We start from the raw sequence: 13,329 nt of genomic DNA on the forward strand, positions 1-13,329 counted from the left end.
GATTTCAGACTTCTGGCCTCCAGAACTGTGAGAGAATACATTTCTGTTGTTTCAGGTCATCAATTTAGTGGTAATTTGTTATGGCAACCTTAGGAAACTATACAGCTCCTTTGTCCCATTCTAATACCGGTAAGTCATTTTTATTTACTGCAATAGTTTTATAATGATTAATTACTTCAAGAGCATCAGAATGTAGATGCTCGCTTAATTTCTCCTTATTTTCCACTATTTTTTGCAAAGGTCTCTGAATTTCCCTTATCATAGTCTTCAAAAGTGCCAGCGCAGGATGGTAGAGAGCCATATTCTTGTGAAAGGTGACAAAATCACCTGTGCTATGTGGTAGGTTGGAGGATGAAGACTTGGGTTCTAAACCTGACCTTGTGGAACCTGAACAAGTTACTCCTTTAGCCTTCTGTTTTAAAGCCATTGGCATAAAACGTTTTCAGTATAGGTTAGCTAAGGTGAAAGATGATTTTCTGGGTACACACACTGTTGCTACTGGCTACTGATAAACTGTTCTATGATTTTTAGAAAATATCTTTCTCACTACTACAAAAATTCCTTCTGGCCTATTTTCAGGGACAATAAGTTTAAGCAAAAATTTTTATTTAATTATAGCTAAGCATGAGATTTCCACCATATTTCTGAAGAAGTTTTGCAATTCTTTTGCGCTAAAAGAATAGAATGAAAGCCTACACCTTTGACATCCATCCCTTCCCACCCATTTCCCATAAACTACATTAGCTCATTTTTTGGTATTTCATCATCTGGCAAACTTTTTCTTTCAGTCCAAGATGAAGAGCCTATTTGGATATGATACCTAGATTCTATCTCAAGTTTACAACACTGAGCATAATTTTTCATGCTCAGAGTTGGGAGAGAACAATAAAGAGATACAGGTAGTTCATAACTTTGTGGTCTGCTTAGATGAAATTAATAAACCTAAGTAATGGATAACAGAGCACCATTCAATCTCCAAATTTGAAAAAAAAAGTTTTTTTTAAGGTAACATAAAGCATACTGATAACTGTGAAGTTATTAATTCTAAGAATTCAATAAACATTGTCATCAAATGAAATGAATGCTCATTATACTTGCAGTTCTTTTGTTCTCAGTTCAATTATTAAGACATTAAGTCTGCTAAAGGAAGAATTGTATCTGACACAAACACGTTTAGTTAGAAAAACATAAATAACAAACAAAATGAGACAGAAGCCCATGGTTTATATAGGAGCAAACTTTGTAATAAGATGAAAATTTTTACTAATCCAAACGACCAGAACTTTAGACGAGAATGAAAAGAACAGGCAAACCTCACTTTAAGAAAAGTCAATAAATGAAAACAGGAAGTTTGAAAGCAGGTAAACTGAAAGTTATTTATAATATAAAAACATCCACTATAGATACTTTAGCAGTAAGCAACTCTAATATACCTAAAAGCATTGAATCCATAAACCATTCAAGTTGCACGACACTTTCCAGAGCAAGTTCACAACTCAATGTGAGGTCCACTTGGAACGCTATCTAAAAAGTGGCTTCCTTTCCTTGCCAGTCAGGCTGCTCCAACTCCCTAGAGCCCAGTGGAGTTGCAGAGCAACTCTCTGTTGTCAGATGGTTCTTAGGGCAGATGGAGGGCCCAAGCTGGCTTTCCCAGGAATGGCCAACCCAAGTAAGGCCACTGGCCAGCTACTCCTGGTCCAGCTGGCATGGAACAGTGTCTGGTTCCTATCTCCAGAGCAGATGAGGCTCAGCCAGCTGGCTTTCAATGCACTGCACTAGTTGGAATGCTCACAATTCCTTTCAAACCATCTGGCATTCTTTTTGAACCCTAAATTTACTCAACTCTACACTCTGATGTCTGAAATGCTCAGATAATTGGAGGAGTCCCCACTGCCTACCTTGATAAGAGGCAGAGTAAGTGCTAAGTTAATTACTTCAAGAAACATTTCTAAAATTAAAAACTGCTCTCAATTTTAGCTTGTGTATTATCAACTTTAAAAATCTAAACTATTCCCATGATTATTAAGCAAACTTTCAAAATAAAAATCCAGACAAATAATAAGGGAATAGATTACAACAATTTAACATGCAGAAAAGTGGTAAGAATCCCTTAAGGCTGGCAGGACATGACTCTCCCTACACTGAACTTCAACAGAGCCTGTCTTTATCCCTCATGTGGCCCTCAGAGTGGACTTTGTATTGCTACATATATTTATCTTCCCAGCTAGCTAGTAACAGTGAAAACAACAGTGTCTTATAGCTATTTGAAAAAATAAAAAATCTGTTGATGATGTATTGGCTGTTTTAAAAGTTCCATTTCCAGAAATAAGAAAACTTAATGTGGAATAACATGAAAAAGCAACCTCACTCCTGGGCAAGCCAAATAAACAAAGACCAGGACTTGGCTTGAAATAAAAATATTTTATCAAGTGAGTAAAATGATTTATCAAATGACCAAATTGCTAGCAAGTGCTATAGGGTGCTCATGTATCAACTGTAGATCATTTTACCCATCTATCACGTGGGGGTAACCTGGGGAATAGAGAGGCAAGGAATCAGAAAAAACAAAACTAAAAATAGCCGAGTCACATTTACAGCCAATATATGAGAGATGTAAGTACTCTGAACAAAATAGTACAATCACCAAGTCAGATCAAATGTTAGAAACTGAAGAAAACTACACAAATAATAACTATAATTATAATTATTCTTCATTACATTTACCCCCATGCTAAGTACTGAGTTTAGCTTTTTACATGTTATCTCATTTGACCCACGAAGCAAACATGAGGTGGGTACTATTCTTTTTTTTTTTTTTTTCTTTTAATCTGTATAGTCTCTTTTTTTTTTCTTTCCTTTTTTAACAGGACTTTATGGGGGAACAGTGCGCACTTCCAGGCCTTTTTTCCCAAGTCAAGTTGCTGTCCTTCCAATCCCAGTCGTGGAGGGTGCCGTTCAGCTTCAAGTTGTTGTCCTTTCAGTCTTAGTTGTGGGGGGCGCAGCTCAGCTCCAGGTCCAGTTGCCATTTCTAGTTGCAGGGGGCACAGCCCACCATCCTCCACGGGAATCGGACCGGCAACCTTGTGGTTGAGAGGACACACTCCAACCAAGGTGCCGTGTTCAATCTTAGTTGCAGGGGGCGCCGCTGACCATCCCTTGTAGGACCGGAGGAACTGAACTGGCAACCTTGTGGTTGAGAGCCCACTGGCCCACGTGGGAATCGAACCGGCAGCCCTCAGGGTTAGGAGCATGGAGCTCCAACTGCCTGAGGCACCGGGCCAGCCCTGACGTGGGTACTATACTTATTTCCATCTTGCAGATGAGGAAACAGAGAGGTTAGGAAACCTGCTGAGGTCACATGGCAAAGAGTGAAAGAGCTAGAATTCAACTCCAAGCAGTCTGACTCCAGAATCCAGGTGCAAGATTGCCAACGTTAAATTATACTTATGAAAGAATGACATGTAATGTAATGTAGGGATAAATTTAATGATTAATGTTGTCTTCATTTTTTTTTCAACTCTAAAAGTGGTAATAATTAAAAAAAATAAATGAAAATTGGTTTTGTTAGAAATTTTTAAAAAGAGCTATTAATTCTACCAGGTTAAAAATGTCAGTTGTGCCCGTTTTTGGCCATATATTGAGAAGGTACTGTGCCAGTTGCTGTCCTCAGTGGTAAACAGGACAGATGAGGTCCTTGTCTTCCTGAAGCTGACCTTCCGGTGGGGGTAAGAGACATAAAAATCGGTCAACAACAAAATTTGTATTACATAGGAGGCAGGGAGGAAATGTAGACTTCTCTTTTGAGACACTTAACCATGAAGGTACACAGAAGGGGATGGATGGGAAGTCAGGGAAAAGTTGTTTGTTGTAATTTTTTATTCTGTTTTCAAAGAGGGGCAATATCAGAGAATGCATGTATGTTTGCATGAATGGCGCTCTGGAGAGCTGCTGATGCAGGACAGAGGGCACAAATGCAGGAGTCCAGTCTTGAGTAAGCATGAGGAGGAAGGAATACGCTGGGAGGGGAATTGGCCTCTGATAGGAAGAAAATAGAAAACATGGGTCCTAGGGAAGGTAGATTTCTTGATTTGGTGAGGTGAAAATGAGGGGTATCTGTCTGATAACTTCTAAACCCTCAATGAAGTATGAGGCCTGTTTATCAGTATGGGGAGGGGTGGGTTGCTCATGAATTTAAAGAGTGGGGAGAAATTATTAAATAGGTATAGGTAAAAATATCTTATCAGGAATCTGGCAGCTTTCCTGGGCAGTGCTGAGAGCCCACTTCAGATTTTTGGTCACAACTCTGAAGGTCTCCAGTAATATTCAGCCACTCATATGTATTCATGGAAAAGCTAGAGGAGGGATAAAGCAGCTGTAAGTAGAAAAAAAATCATGGGTAAAAAATTATTTTTAAAAATACGTATCTATGAGATAAAAACAAGGTCACTGACAATGTCCAATCAAGCTGTGGTCTATATAGCTCCATTTGTCTCCATCTTCTCATCACAGACATTCTTGCAAATAGTATATTTGTCCTATTTAGTCATGACATATTTAATCACGAAGCTTAAAAGATTGTTTCTTTTTGGTCACGAATGGTTCTGTCACTTCCTACACTAGATTTAAAAGAATGCACCTGCTAGCCTTCACGTTGATTCCAGAGGTGACTGCGTTTCACTGCTTGAAGAATCTTTCTCTGGTGCTGATATTTCCAGTGATGGTTCCATTTTAAAGTAAAAAATAAAAATTACCACTACCCCCTCCCTGTCCGCTCTCCTCCCTTTCCCCCCCGGAAGGTGCATGCTCTTGATCATTCAGCTGTACTCCTAAACCATGGCTCAAGACCAAACATTCTGGGGAGCACTCATGTCTGCACAGGTTCAAGGAGAGGACACAAAGACCCCAACTCTTGATGGAGGCATGTCAACATTATAAAGAATAGCATATTGGGTGAGATGCAGTGAGTGTGTGTGTGTGTGTGTGTGTGTGTGTGTGTGTGTGTGTGTATGTGTGTGCGTGTGTGTACATATATACTATATAGTCATTTTGGAAAATATTATCTGTCCCATGAACAAAAGGAAAGAAAAAGATGTTTCAAGGAGCATCCTGAAATGTCAGGACCATAAGGGATAAACCGATCCTAAATTCTTCCAAAGTGGGAGGAGAAAGGAAATGGGGATTAGAATGGCATTGTATTTCTCAAGAGCAATACTGAAAGCTAATGGAACAATGCCTTCAAAAGAGGGACACCCATTTTTAATCTAGAATTCAATGTCCAGCTAAACCACCATTCAAGTGTGAGAGTAAAATGAAGACATTTCCAAAAATGCAACTTCTGAATTTAGGAAAGACTTCAGAGTTTGTACCTGCCCTTTCTCAGGAAGCTACTAAAAAATGAGGGAGACACAGAATCCAGGAAATAAAGGATTCAACACAGGAAGAAGGCAAAGGGAATTCCCAATATGATGACAAAGGGAAGTCTTAGATGACAGCTAGGAAAAAAGAAATGAAACAGAGATTACCTGAAAATATTGAAAGATTATTAGTTCTGCCATAGAATTTGAGGATGAATTAGTGACTGGTACCAAGAAAACTAAGCAAATGAAAAACAAACAAACAAAAGAGGCAATTACTTAATTTAGGAGAAACAAAAGTTGTATAAGAAAGAAAATGTAATAGTATCCTACATGGCTATTGTGAGAATAACAGGTACAATGTTACAGTCACATAATTACTGAATACTGACTTAACAGAACTACCATATAAAGTATAGGCATGAGTGAGGGATGGAGGGTAACTGTGTGGGACAACTAAGTCCTCAACTTCCAAAACAGAAGTCCATAGATAATATCCAAAGGTGAAAAATCAAGTAACAGCAGTTTAAACATTAAAATGAAATAAAGATAAAGGTAAATATTAGAAGGAACTGCTGAGAGTTGAAAGTGGTTGAACCATATGAAATCGCTGATTTTTGACTACTGCCCAATAAAAAAAAGGCAATTTCATACAGTTGAAGCTAATATGTTATAATATTACTTTGTTACTGATTTTAGAATATACTGCCATTTGAAACAGAAAACAACTGTTGACAGAAAATGCTCAATAGAAAAAAATTCTGCTTTTTATTATCAGACATGGTTGAGGGGATATTGTATCCCAGTTTGGGGTAATTAAGTATCACCATAACATGCTATTAACATCACTAACATAACAGTATTAGTATTTCTAATGAATATAAAGAATACATTTACTACTAAAACAGCATTTAACATAATTTAGTTTATTTTGATGATACAGAAATTACTTTAGAATTTTTTTCTTCAATCATCATACTATATACAGGTAATGCTAAACTATGAGTTGGTAAAGCTTTTGGTTAACAGAATGCTGAATAACAAGGCCAGGATTTTTCTGGGTTCCTTTGTTGATTCAAACAATAGCAAAGTCACTCTTGCAAAATTAAAGTTCCACAATATTGCAACATTATGCAAGCCTATTTCAGTGATAATTCCGGTTATATTACTCTGTTTATCTAAGACTTCCCCTTTGGTTTGTTTCAAGGGGACACTTAAAAAAAATCAGATGCAGGCAGTTTATAAAATTATTGTGGTTGCTTCAATATTAGTGACACTAGTTAAGGAAGTTAATGAAGCCCTTGTCTTTAAAGTTAACTTATTTTGAGTTATATTCATTGATATTAAAAATGTATTTAAATTCTACATCATAAAACCCAAACTTCTCCAAATTGAAAAGTCAACTTTTACTAATTTTAACTTTTACAATAAAAGAATTTGGCCATGATAATATAAGGTAAGAATTTTACCAAAAATAATTGGATCTTGATATAACCAACGGAAAGTTTCCCCTTCAAATTAAAAGCAAATATTTTTAACAGAGGGAATATATATATAAATAATGCTGTGGAAGACTGCTTAGTTTAGATTTAATTTTGCACTGAAAACTATCAGGAATTAAAATACATGTGATTAAAAAACAATCTTTAAGAGAACTTTAAAACTGAACCAATTTAATTATTCATATCATCCACTAAGCTCCTCCTAATTTTTTACCATCACTATTTTGAATCAAAATCATAATAAAAATATATTTGGGAGGTCTGTTTCTCATAACCAACTTCAGCTAATTTCCCATCACTCTGCAAAATTATAAGGGTAAAAAAGAAACTGAAAATGCAACCAACTGTCTTCTAAAACATAAAATATGGTTGAAAAAGAGAAAAAGGTCCAAATGAAACAGGAAGGAATAGCTGGTGCTATCACAATTACTTCTTTTTAATTGGTCCACATCAACTGTAACTCTTCACAACTTTACCAAGACAACCAAGTTAGGCAGTCAGTCCTACTGACCAAGCCAGAGTCTGTGGGAACCTGCAGAGCTTTTTTTCTCTCTCTGGGGATGAGGACAGTGATAAAAGGTGTTCTGTTTTCCAGTAGTCCTGTAAGAGGAGCCATTGAGCTGGGATGCACAACCAGACAACAGAACACAGGAAAATTCAGATCAAAGCAAGGACACATGCCAGGGCAATATGAAATAAAACCCTGTGCCAAAGCATTAAGAAAAAAAAAAAAGCAAGGAAGTGGACAGAACCTGCTGGACCACCTTCTTATTAACAGGGAGGCAGGAAGAAACAAAATCTGCCTGTACTGAGGAGCTGAGAAAACACTGTCCTAGATATATTGGAGTATTTCTATAGACGTGTATATGAGTATAGGGACATATTATCAATGAACTAAACCCAGAAAGCGGTGCCCTATATGCACTGGAGTATTATCCCCAGGTACATATATACAAGTATACTACCGTTAAATAAATCCAAAAGCAGTGTTCTAGCTATACAGATACATGACAATATAGACATACATTTCCAATGAACAAAACCCACTGGTTTTACTGTAAGAAACAACAACAACAAAAATACTGTTTGAAAGAACATCAGAGGTAGAATTGGGTGAAGGTCTGATAAGTAACGTCATTTTTCCTCAGATCCCTTTTATTGATCTCTGAATGATTTCATAGGACGGACACACACACACACACACACACACCAGGTCTCCGGAAACAAAGGAGGGTCCTTAATTCTATGGCCTGTGGAAGCACACGCGCCCCCCACCCACAGACTGGAGGCCACCACCTGACTTTCATTAATGAGGAAGCCGACGGCAGAGATCGCACCCCAGACCACATCCATATACACAGTGACAAACGGGCACGAGACAAATGCCACAAAGAAAGGGGAGGAGCAGATGGGGACCAGGAAAACACAGCCACGCCGCGCCCCCCGAGGCGCGTTCCCATCGCCAACACCGAGGCAGCCGTCCTCGCCATCCTCGTTCTCGGCTTCCAGCACATCCCGGTCGCCTCCCACGCCCGGGGGCCCAACGCCCCGCGCCAGCAAGTGGGGCGTGCGGGGCGTCGCGAACCTTCCCTCTGTGACCTCCCGGTGACAGCCCGCGCAGCCCTTTGTGCGGGACTCACCCTCCAGCCCGCGGCTGACCCTCCTCTGCGTCCCTCCTGGCCGAGGGCCGCCGTCCCACTCCTCCCCGCCCCCCGCTGGAGCGCCCCGAGTGTGTGTGTGGGAGGCTGGCGCGGGCCCGCGGTCTCCTCAGCATCCCGAACCCGGACCTGCCCTGTCATCTAAGCCCTAGCCCAGGGGTGACGGCCTCAGCGCCCGGGCTCTAGCGGGGTCACTTACTCGGGAGCGCCGGGGGCGGCGGCGGCGGCGGGCGTGCGGGACCGTCAGCGCCGGGCGGCGGGCTGCAGGCGGCGAGCGTCCGTCGGGACCGAGCTCCGCTGAGGTGGCGGCAGCGGACTGCGCGCGGCGGCCCCCAGCGAGGGGCGGGCCCGGAGGGGGAGGGGCGGGCGCCGCGCCTCTCATTCATGCAGCGGGGCGGGGTGAGGGACCCGGATGCCCGGGCAGCCCCGCCCACCTCGCTGAGGACGCAGCTTCAGAGTCTACAGTACGCAGGCGCAGTGCTCCTGGGTCCAGCCTAGCCCCGCCCCACCCGCTGGGGAAGTCCCACGGGCGGAGCTGTTGAGGATAGACGCACTCGCTCAATCTGTTTAATACTTTTCCTGCCGCGGCTAGACCCACTCCCTCTATATGTTTAGTATTTTTGCATGTCCTATAAGCATTTTAAAAGTGAAATCTTGGAACGCCACCTCCTTCCTAGCATGCAGCCTGCCAGCCCCTGGGGGAACAGGAGTGCCCCCTTGTTTGATGGAGATAGGGTGCACACTGCCCCCTTCTTCCACCTATCTCTCCTGCATCAAGTCCTCTCAGCTGAGTGCTGGCACCTCTGTTATGAATGAGACCCAGAATCTGCCCAGGTAGTGGAGAGAAGTGTGAAGCAAAGAGTGCATTCCTTTGTTTATTTGCATTGACCTTGTCCCTTCAGCCCCCAGGTCCCATTCCACAGGGCAGGCTAGAAACTGATCTCGGTTTTAGGGGGCTCAACCCTTACTGTAATTCCAAGGCCTAGGGTCTGTTTAATGCATCTCCAAGGATCTGGGGAGTTCTGTTTAGCAGGCAGTGTATTCTGCAGAGACACCCTCCTGTTCCCAGACCCTTGGCTTTGCCAGTCTTGGGCCACAGTAATCTTTGGTGATGCCTCAACCTGCTGCAGGCCTCAGCCACCCCTCTGAGGCTCCTCAGCTGAGTGTGTGGGCACTACAGCTTAGGACTTACAAAATGATTGCCCCTCTTTCCCTCAGTCTCCATGTCCCCCTCTGAGGATTTCCTTTCTTCTGCTACCTTCCAGGCCCCCTCACATAAACCATAAACAGCTCAGTGGCTTAATGTTGGGAAGCAAAAGTCATCATGGAAAGTGCCTGCGGGCAAGTTCCTTCTGCTTTGGCAAGCCATAAACCTCCAATGTAAGAGGGAAGTAAAGACAAACATCAGTGTACATCTTAAGAAGTTACCCAATAGTCACAGTCCCCCAAGTGAGATATAGGCATGTACTAGGTAGAGTGCGGCAAAAGGGTGTGGGAGACCCACTCTTCCTCTAAAGGTGACTGTCAACACCTATTCCCCTGCTAATCAGGGGTCCTTTGCCCTTCTCTTCTTTCCCTCCTAGCTCTCATTCGAGACAGGAGGGCCTTCTCAACTCCGATTTGCTGATACCGCTCACTCTGTCTAAATCAGGCCTCCTCTTCTCTCTCCAGGGCTACTGCTGAAGTCTCAATCCATGCTCATGCAAATCAACTTTCATGATATGCACACCTGCCCACATTTTTGTCATTTTCTCTTTTCCTGCCCCACTTGGCACTTTGACCCTGATTTTCCAGTCATTTCCAGAGCAGCACCATGGTGTTTCACCCTTAGTGCCAATGTTCTTGCTGTTCTTGCTATGAAAGCAACACTTATCTAGGAATACTCAAAAGTCACTTTTTAATGAAGTCTTCCTTCCTGTCCCCACCTTGTTGACAGACTTTCTTTTGGACTCCTCACCTGTGCCCTGTACTCACTTTCCTTTCAGCACCAGGCATACTTAGGGTTCCTACTCATTTGCATATTTTTCTTCCCCACCAGAAGGTGAGCATCTTCAACTGTAGGAACAATGCTTCCTCGAGACCTGGTGCACAGTAGGCGTGCAATGGTTTTTGGGGAGGAGATGTTCCCTGGTGGGTCAGGGAGGATCCAAAGAGGAGAGAAAGGCTGAGCTCCCTTTTCTTTCTCCTCCCTTCTGGTGGCTTCCTTCCGTTGAGCTGTGTTTGGAAACCCATTTTGTTTGTTTACAAAGCATAGCTAGAAATTCGCTTAGAGTAGAGAGTGGAGTGACTCCAGCTTCATGTCCTTTTTTCGTGTGAAAATCAGGACAGAGGGAGAAAGAGAGGGAGAGGGAATGTAAGGATGTAAATAGTAGGGCTGTGCTCAATTGCTATTTTCAGGGAGACCCATTTTATGAAAATTTTGTTGAGTCATCAGCCAGCCCAACGGCCTTTTGGGGTCAGGGAGAAAGTCTCCCCTTGGGACTGGACAGGTAGAACCTGGCCTCAGAGTTTCCACAACATAAATGACAGGATCCTGCCCTTCTGTCCCTAGTAGTGGATTGTTCCTTATTCCCTTTGGGGGAGAATTCAAAGTTTTTGGTCTCCTGGTATTTCCGGGAGATTCACCTGCTTGTTCATGATTCTATCTGTCTAGTGATACAGAAGGTTCTACTCCCTGCCTTTCCATTCTCAACTACCTCCCTTCTCTAGGTAAAATGCATATGGGGGTGGGATGTGGGTATATTAAGGGAGGTCTGGGCAGTTTAGGTGGGTCCCCCAAACACAGGCATCCTGGACTTGAAGTAGTAGCTTTCCCAGCTAATATGTTCCCTTGTTCCATGTGATGGAGGGAGGGGCAGGAAAGGCTTCACTGTTTAGGACTTCAGAGGATGTCCCTCTTTCTCTCTATCTCCCCTGCCCCCTGTCCTCTCCCATCTTCTTCCTATAGTATACTTACTTCAAAGCATTTTCATTATCCCCAAACCATGCCTCAGAAAACGCTGCCCTTACCCACGTGGTCAGAAGTGCTTCAAGACTCCTCTATCTTCTGGAAAAGAGATGATATCTAATTTTAAATCAAATGTCTGTGACTAATTTTGGAATAGCCGCTTTCTGGATGGTAACTGTAGTGGGGGCAGAGGCTGGTTTTAGTCATCTTGGCTCTGGTGCTAAATACAAGTTTTTTTGAATGACTGCCTGACTGATAAAGGTAAAAATCAGTCTTTCAGACAGAAGCTGGAAATCAGAGGTGTCCACAGCCCAACTTGTCTGCCTGTCTTCCCCATCTATTGAGTGGTGAGCACTATCCCAGTAAAACATCCCTTGTAGTGCCAGTCATTTGATTGCTTAATTATCTAGTGCTCTGAAGAATTCCTTCAAGGGCTGACCATTCAATGCTTTGACCCCGTGGACTGGGTCAGCACAAGAGTCTTGCATTTCTTAAGAGCTTGAGGTGTGGTCCTATTTTCCTGAGCCCCTTCATCCAAGATTTTCAAAGACTCTCCTGCTGGACCTCCTCCTGCTAGAACCCTCCTAACAGTCCTCCCCTCCTCAGAGCACATGTGCACCTCTATCTGGGGTGTGACGCTGCCCATGGAGGGATGGAATTGCTTCTCAGTGCCGGATGTATGTTCATGACTGTGAAACAGTATACACTGGGGGGAGGAAGTATAGGTTCCCATGTGCACAGCAGCTTTGGGTCGAGCTGTGTTTCCTGTCTGAGGGGACCTAGGCATTCTGTTTTCCCGGCCACCAACAGTTCACATTGCCTTTCTGGCACACACAGGACCAATGACCCAAATAGAACTCAGAGACCCTGAAAATATAAATGCTCAGGATTCCGTGTAGGAAACTTCTAGCTGAGACTAGCCGCAGAGAGAGGAAGTGGAGGCACAATTTCCCAGGGGTGATGCAGCCTGCTCTTGTTTGCTTTTGGATTGGAGGATTCCTATCTTAGTGTGCATTCTCCCAAGAGCAGACCCAGAGATAAGGGATGCAGGTAATTTACTTGGGAGGTGATGTCAGGAAATAGGAGTAAATAAATGGGAAAGCAAGGTACGGAAGGGAGAGAAGCCAATACTAAGATGTGTTGATGGGCCAGTTACTGCCATGGGAAACTGGGTCTCCATCCTGCTGGAGTGGACTTTCCTCAAAATTTCTCCGAGAAACTTTGTGGGAACACCCTCACACTGACCTCCCAGGTAAAGAGGAAGGAGGCTGGAATATTTATGCACTGACTTCCCATTGCTTATTCTGGTAGATGACCATTGGGAAACTTTCAAGTTACATTTGTGCAGCAAAGTGTGGTGCTTAGCTCAACTCTTCCTGCTGTGGGTACACAGCCTCTACCACTACCATCACCACAATTCCTGCTTCTCCTAAGTTCTCCCACCCAGTTGTGCCACTACCTTTTCTCTTTTCTGGGTTTTCAGGTCTGAGCCTAAAAGAGGAAGTGAAGTAGAATGATATCTTTGCCCACAACCTCTTCTAGGAAAAAGGAACTATAGTGGTTTATTTCTTCCCTTTTCAACCTATCCAGTCTACCCAAATAGCTCTTAGCTGCTGTTACCTCATCCCAAAGCAAGGGACAGGAGAGAGGGAGAGGGCAAGAAAGCAGGCAGGCTTTCTGGAATGACTTCTGGCCTCGCAGAGTCACAGAAGCAAAGCCAGAAAGGACGAATGCTGTCGTTAGAAAGATGAGACTGTATCTTTTGCTTCTCACACCACTGTAGCACATTCTCTAGGCAGGCTTTCCTGGTTAATCTTGGCTTTCCACCTTTTCAATCTATTTGATCATAATCTGGACTCAGCCCTTTA

The 13,329-nt window shown here is 43.0% G+C and overlaps 1 protein-coding gene across 1 annotated transcript in view; it reads right to left on the bottom strand.

The window, feature by feature from the left end:
- The window catches only part of RNF24 (ring finger protein 24), a 71,049-nt gene extending 62,175 nt beyond the window's left edge, over positions 1-8,874 (bottom strand). Inside the window, exon 1 of the mRNA XM_074317736.2 lies at positions 8,714-8,874. The gene's annotated coding sequence lies outside the window, so the exon portion shown is untranslated. The remainder of the gene's footprint in view (positions 1-8,713) is intronic.
- Between the last annotated feature and the right edge of the window lie 4,455 nt (positions 8,875-13,329).

Source organism: Rhinolophus sinicus, chromosome 13, assembly GCF_057876585.1.
Source record: "Rhinolophus sinicus isolate RSI-liver-muscle chromosome 13, RSI-T2T, whole genome shotgun sequence".
NCBI classification, from domain to species: domain Eukaryota; kingdom Metazoa; phylum Chordata; class Mammalia; order Chiroptera; family Rhinolophidae; genus Rhinolophus; species Rhinolophus sinicus.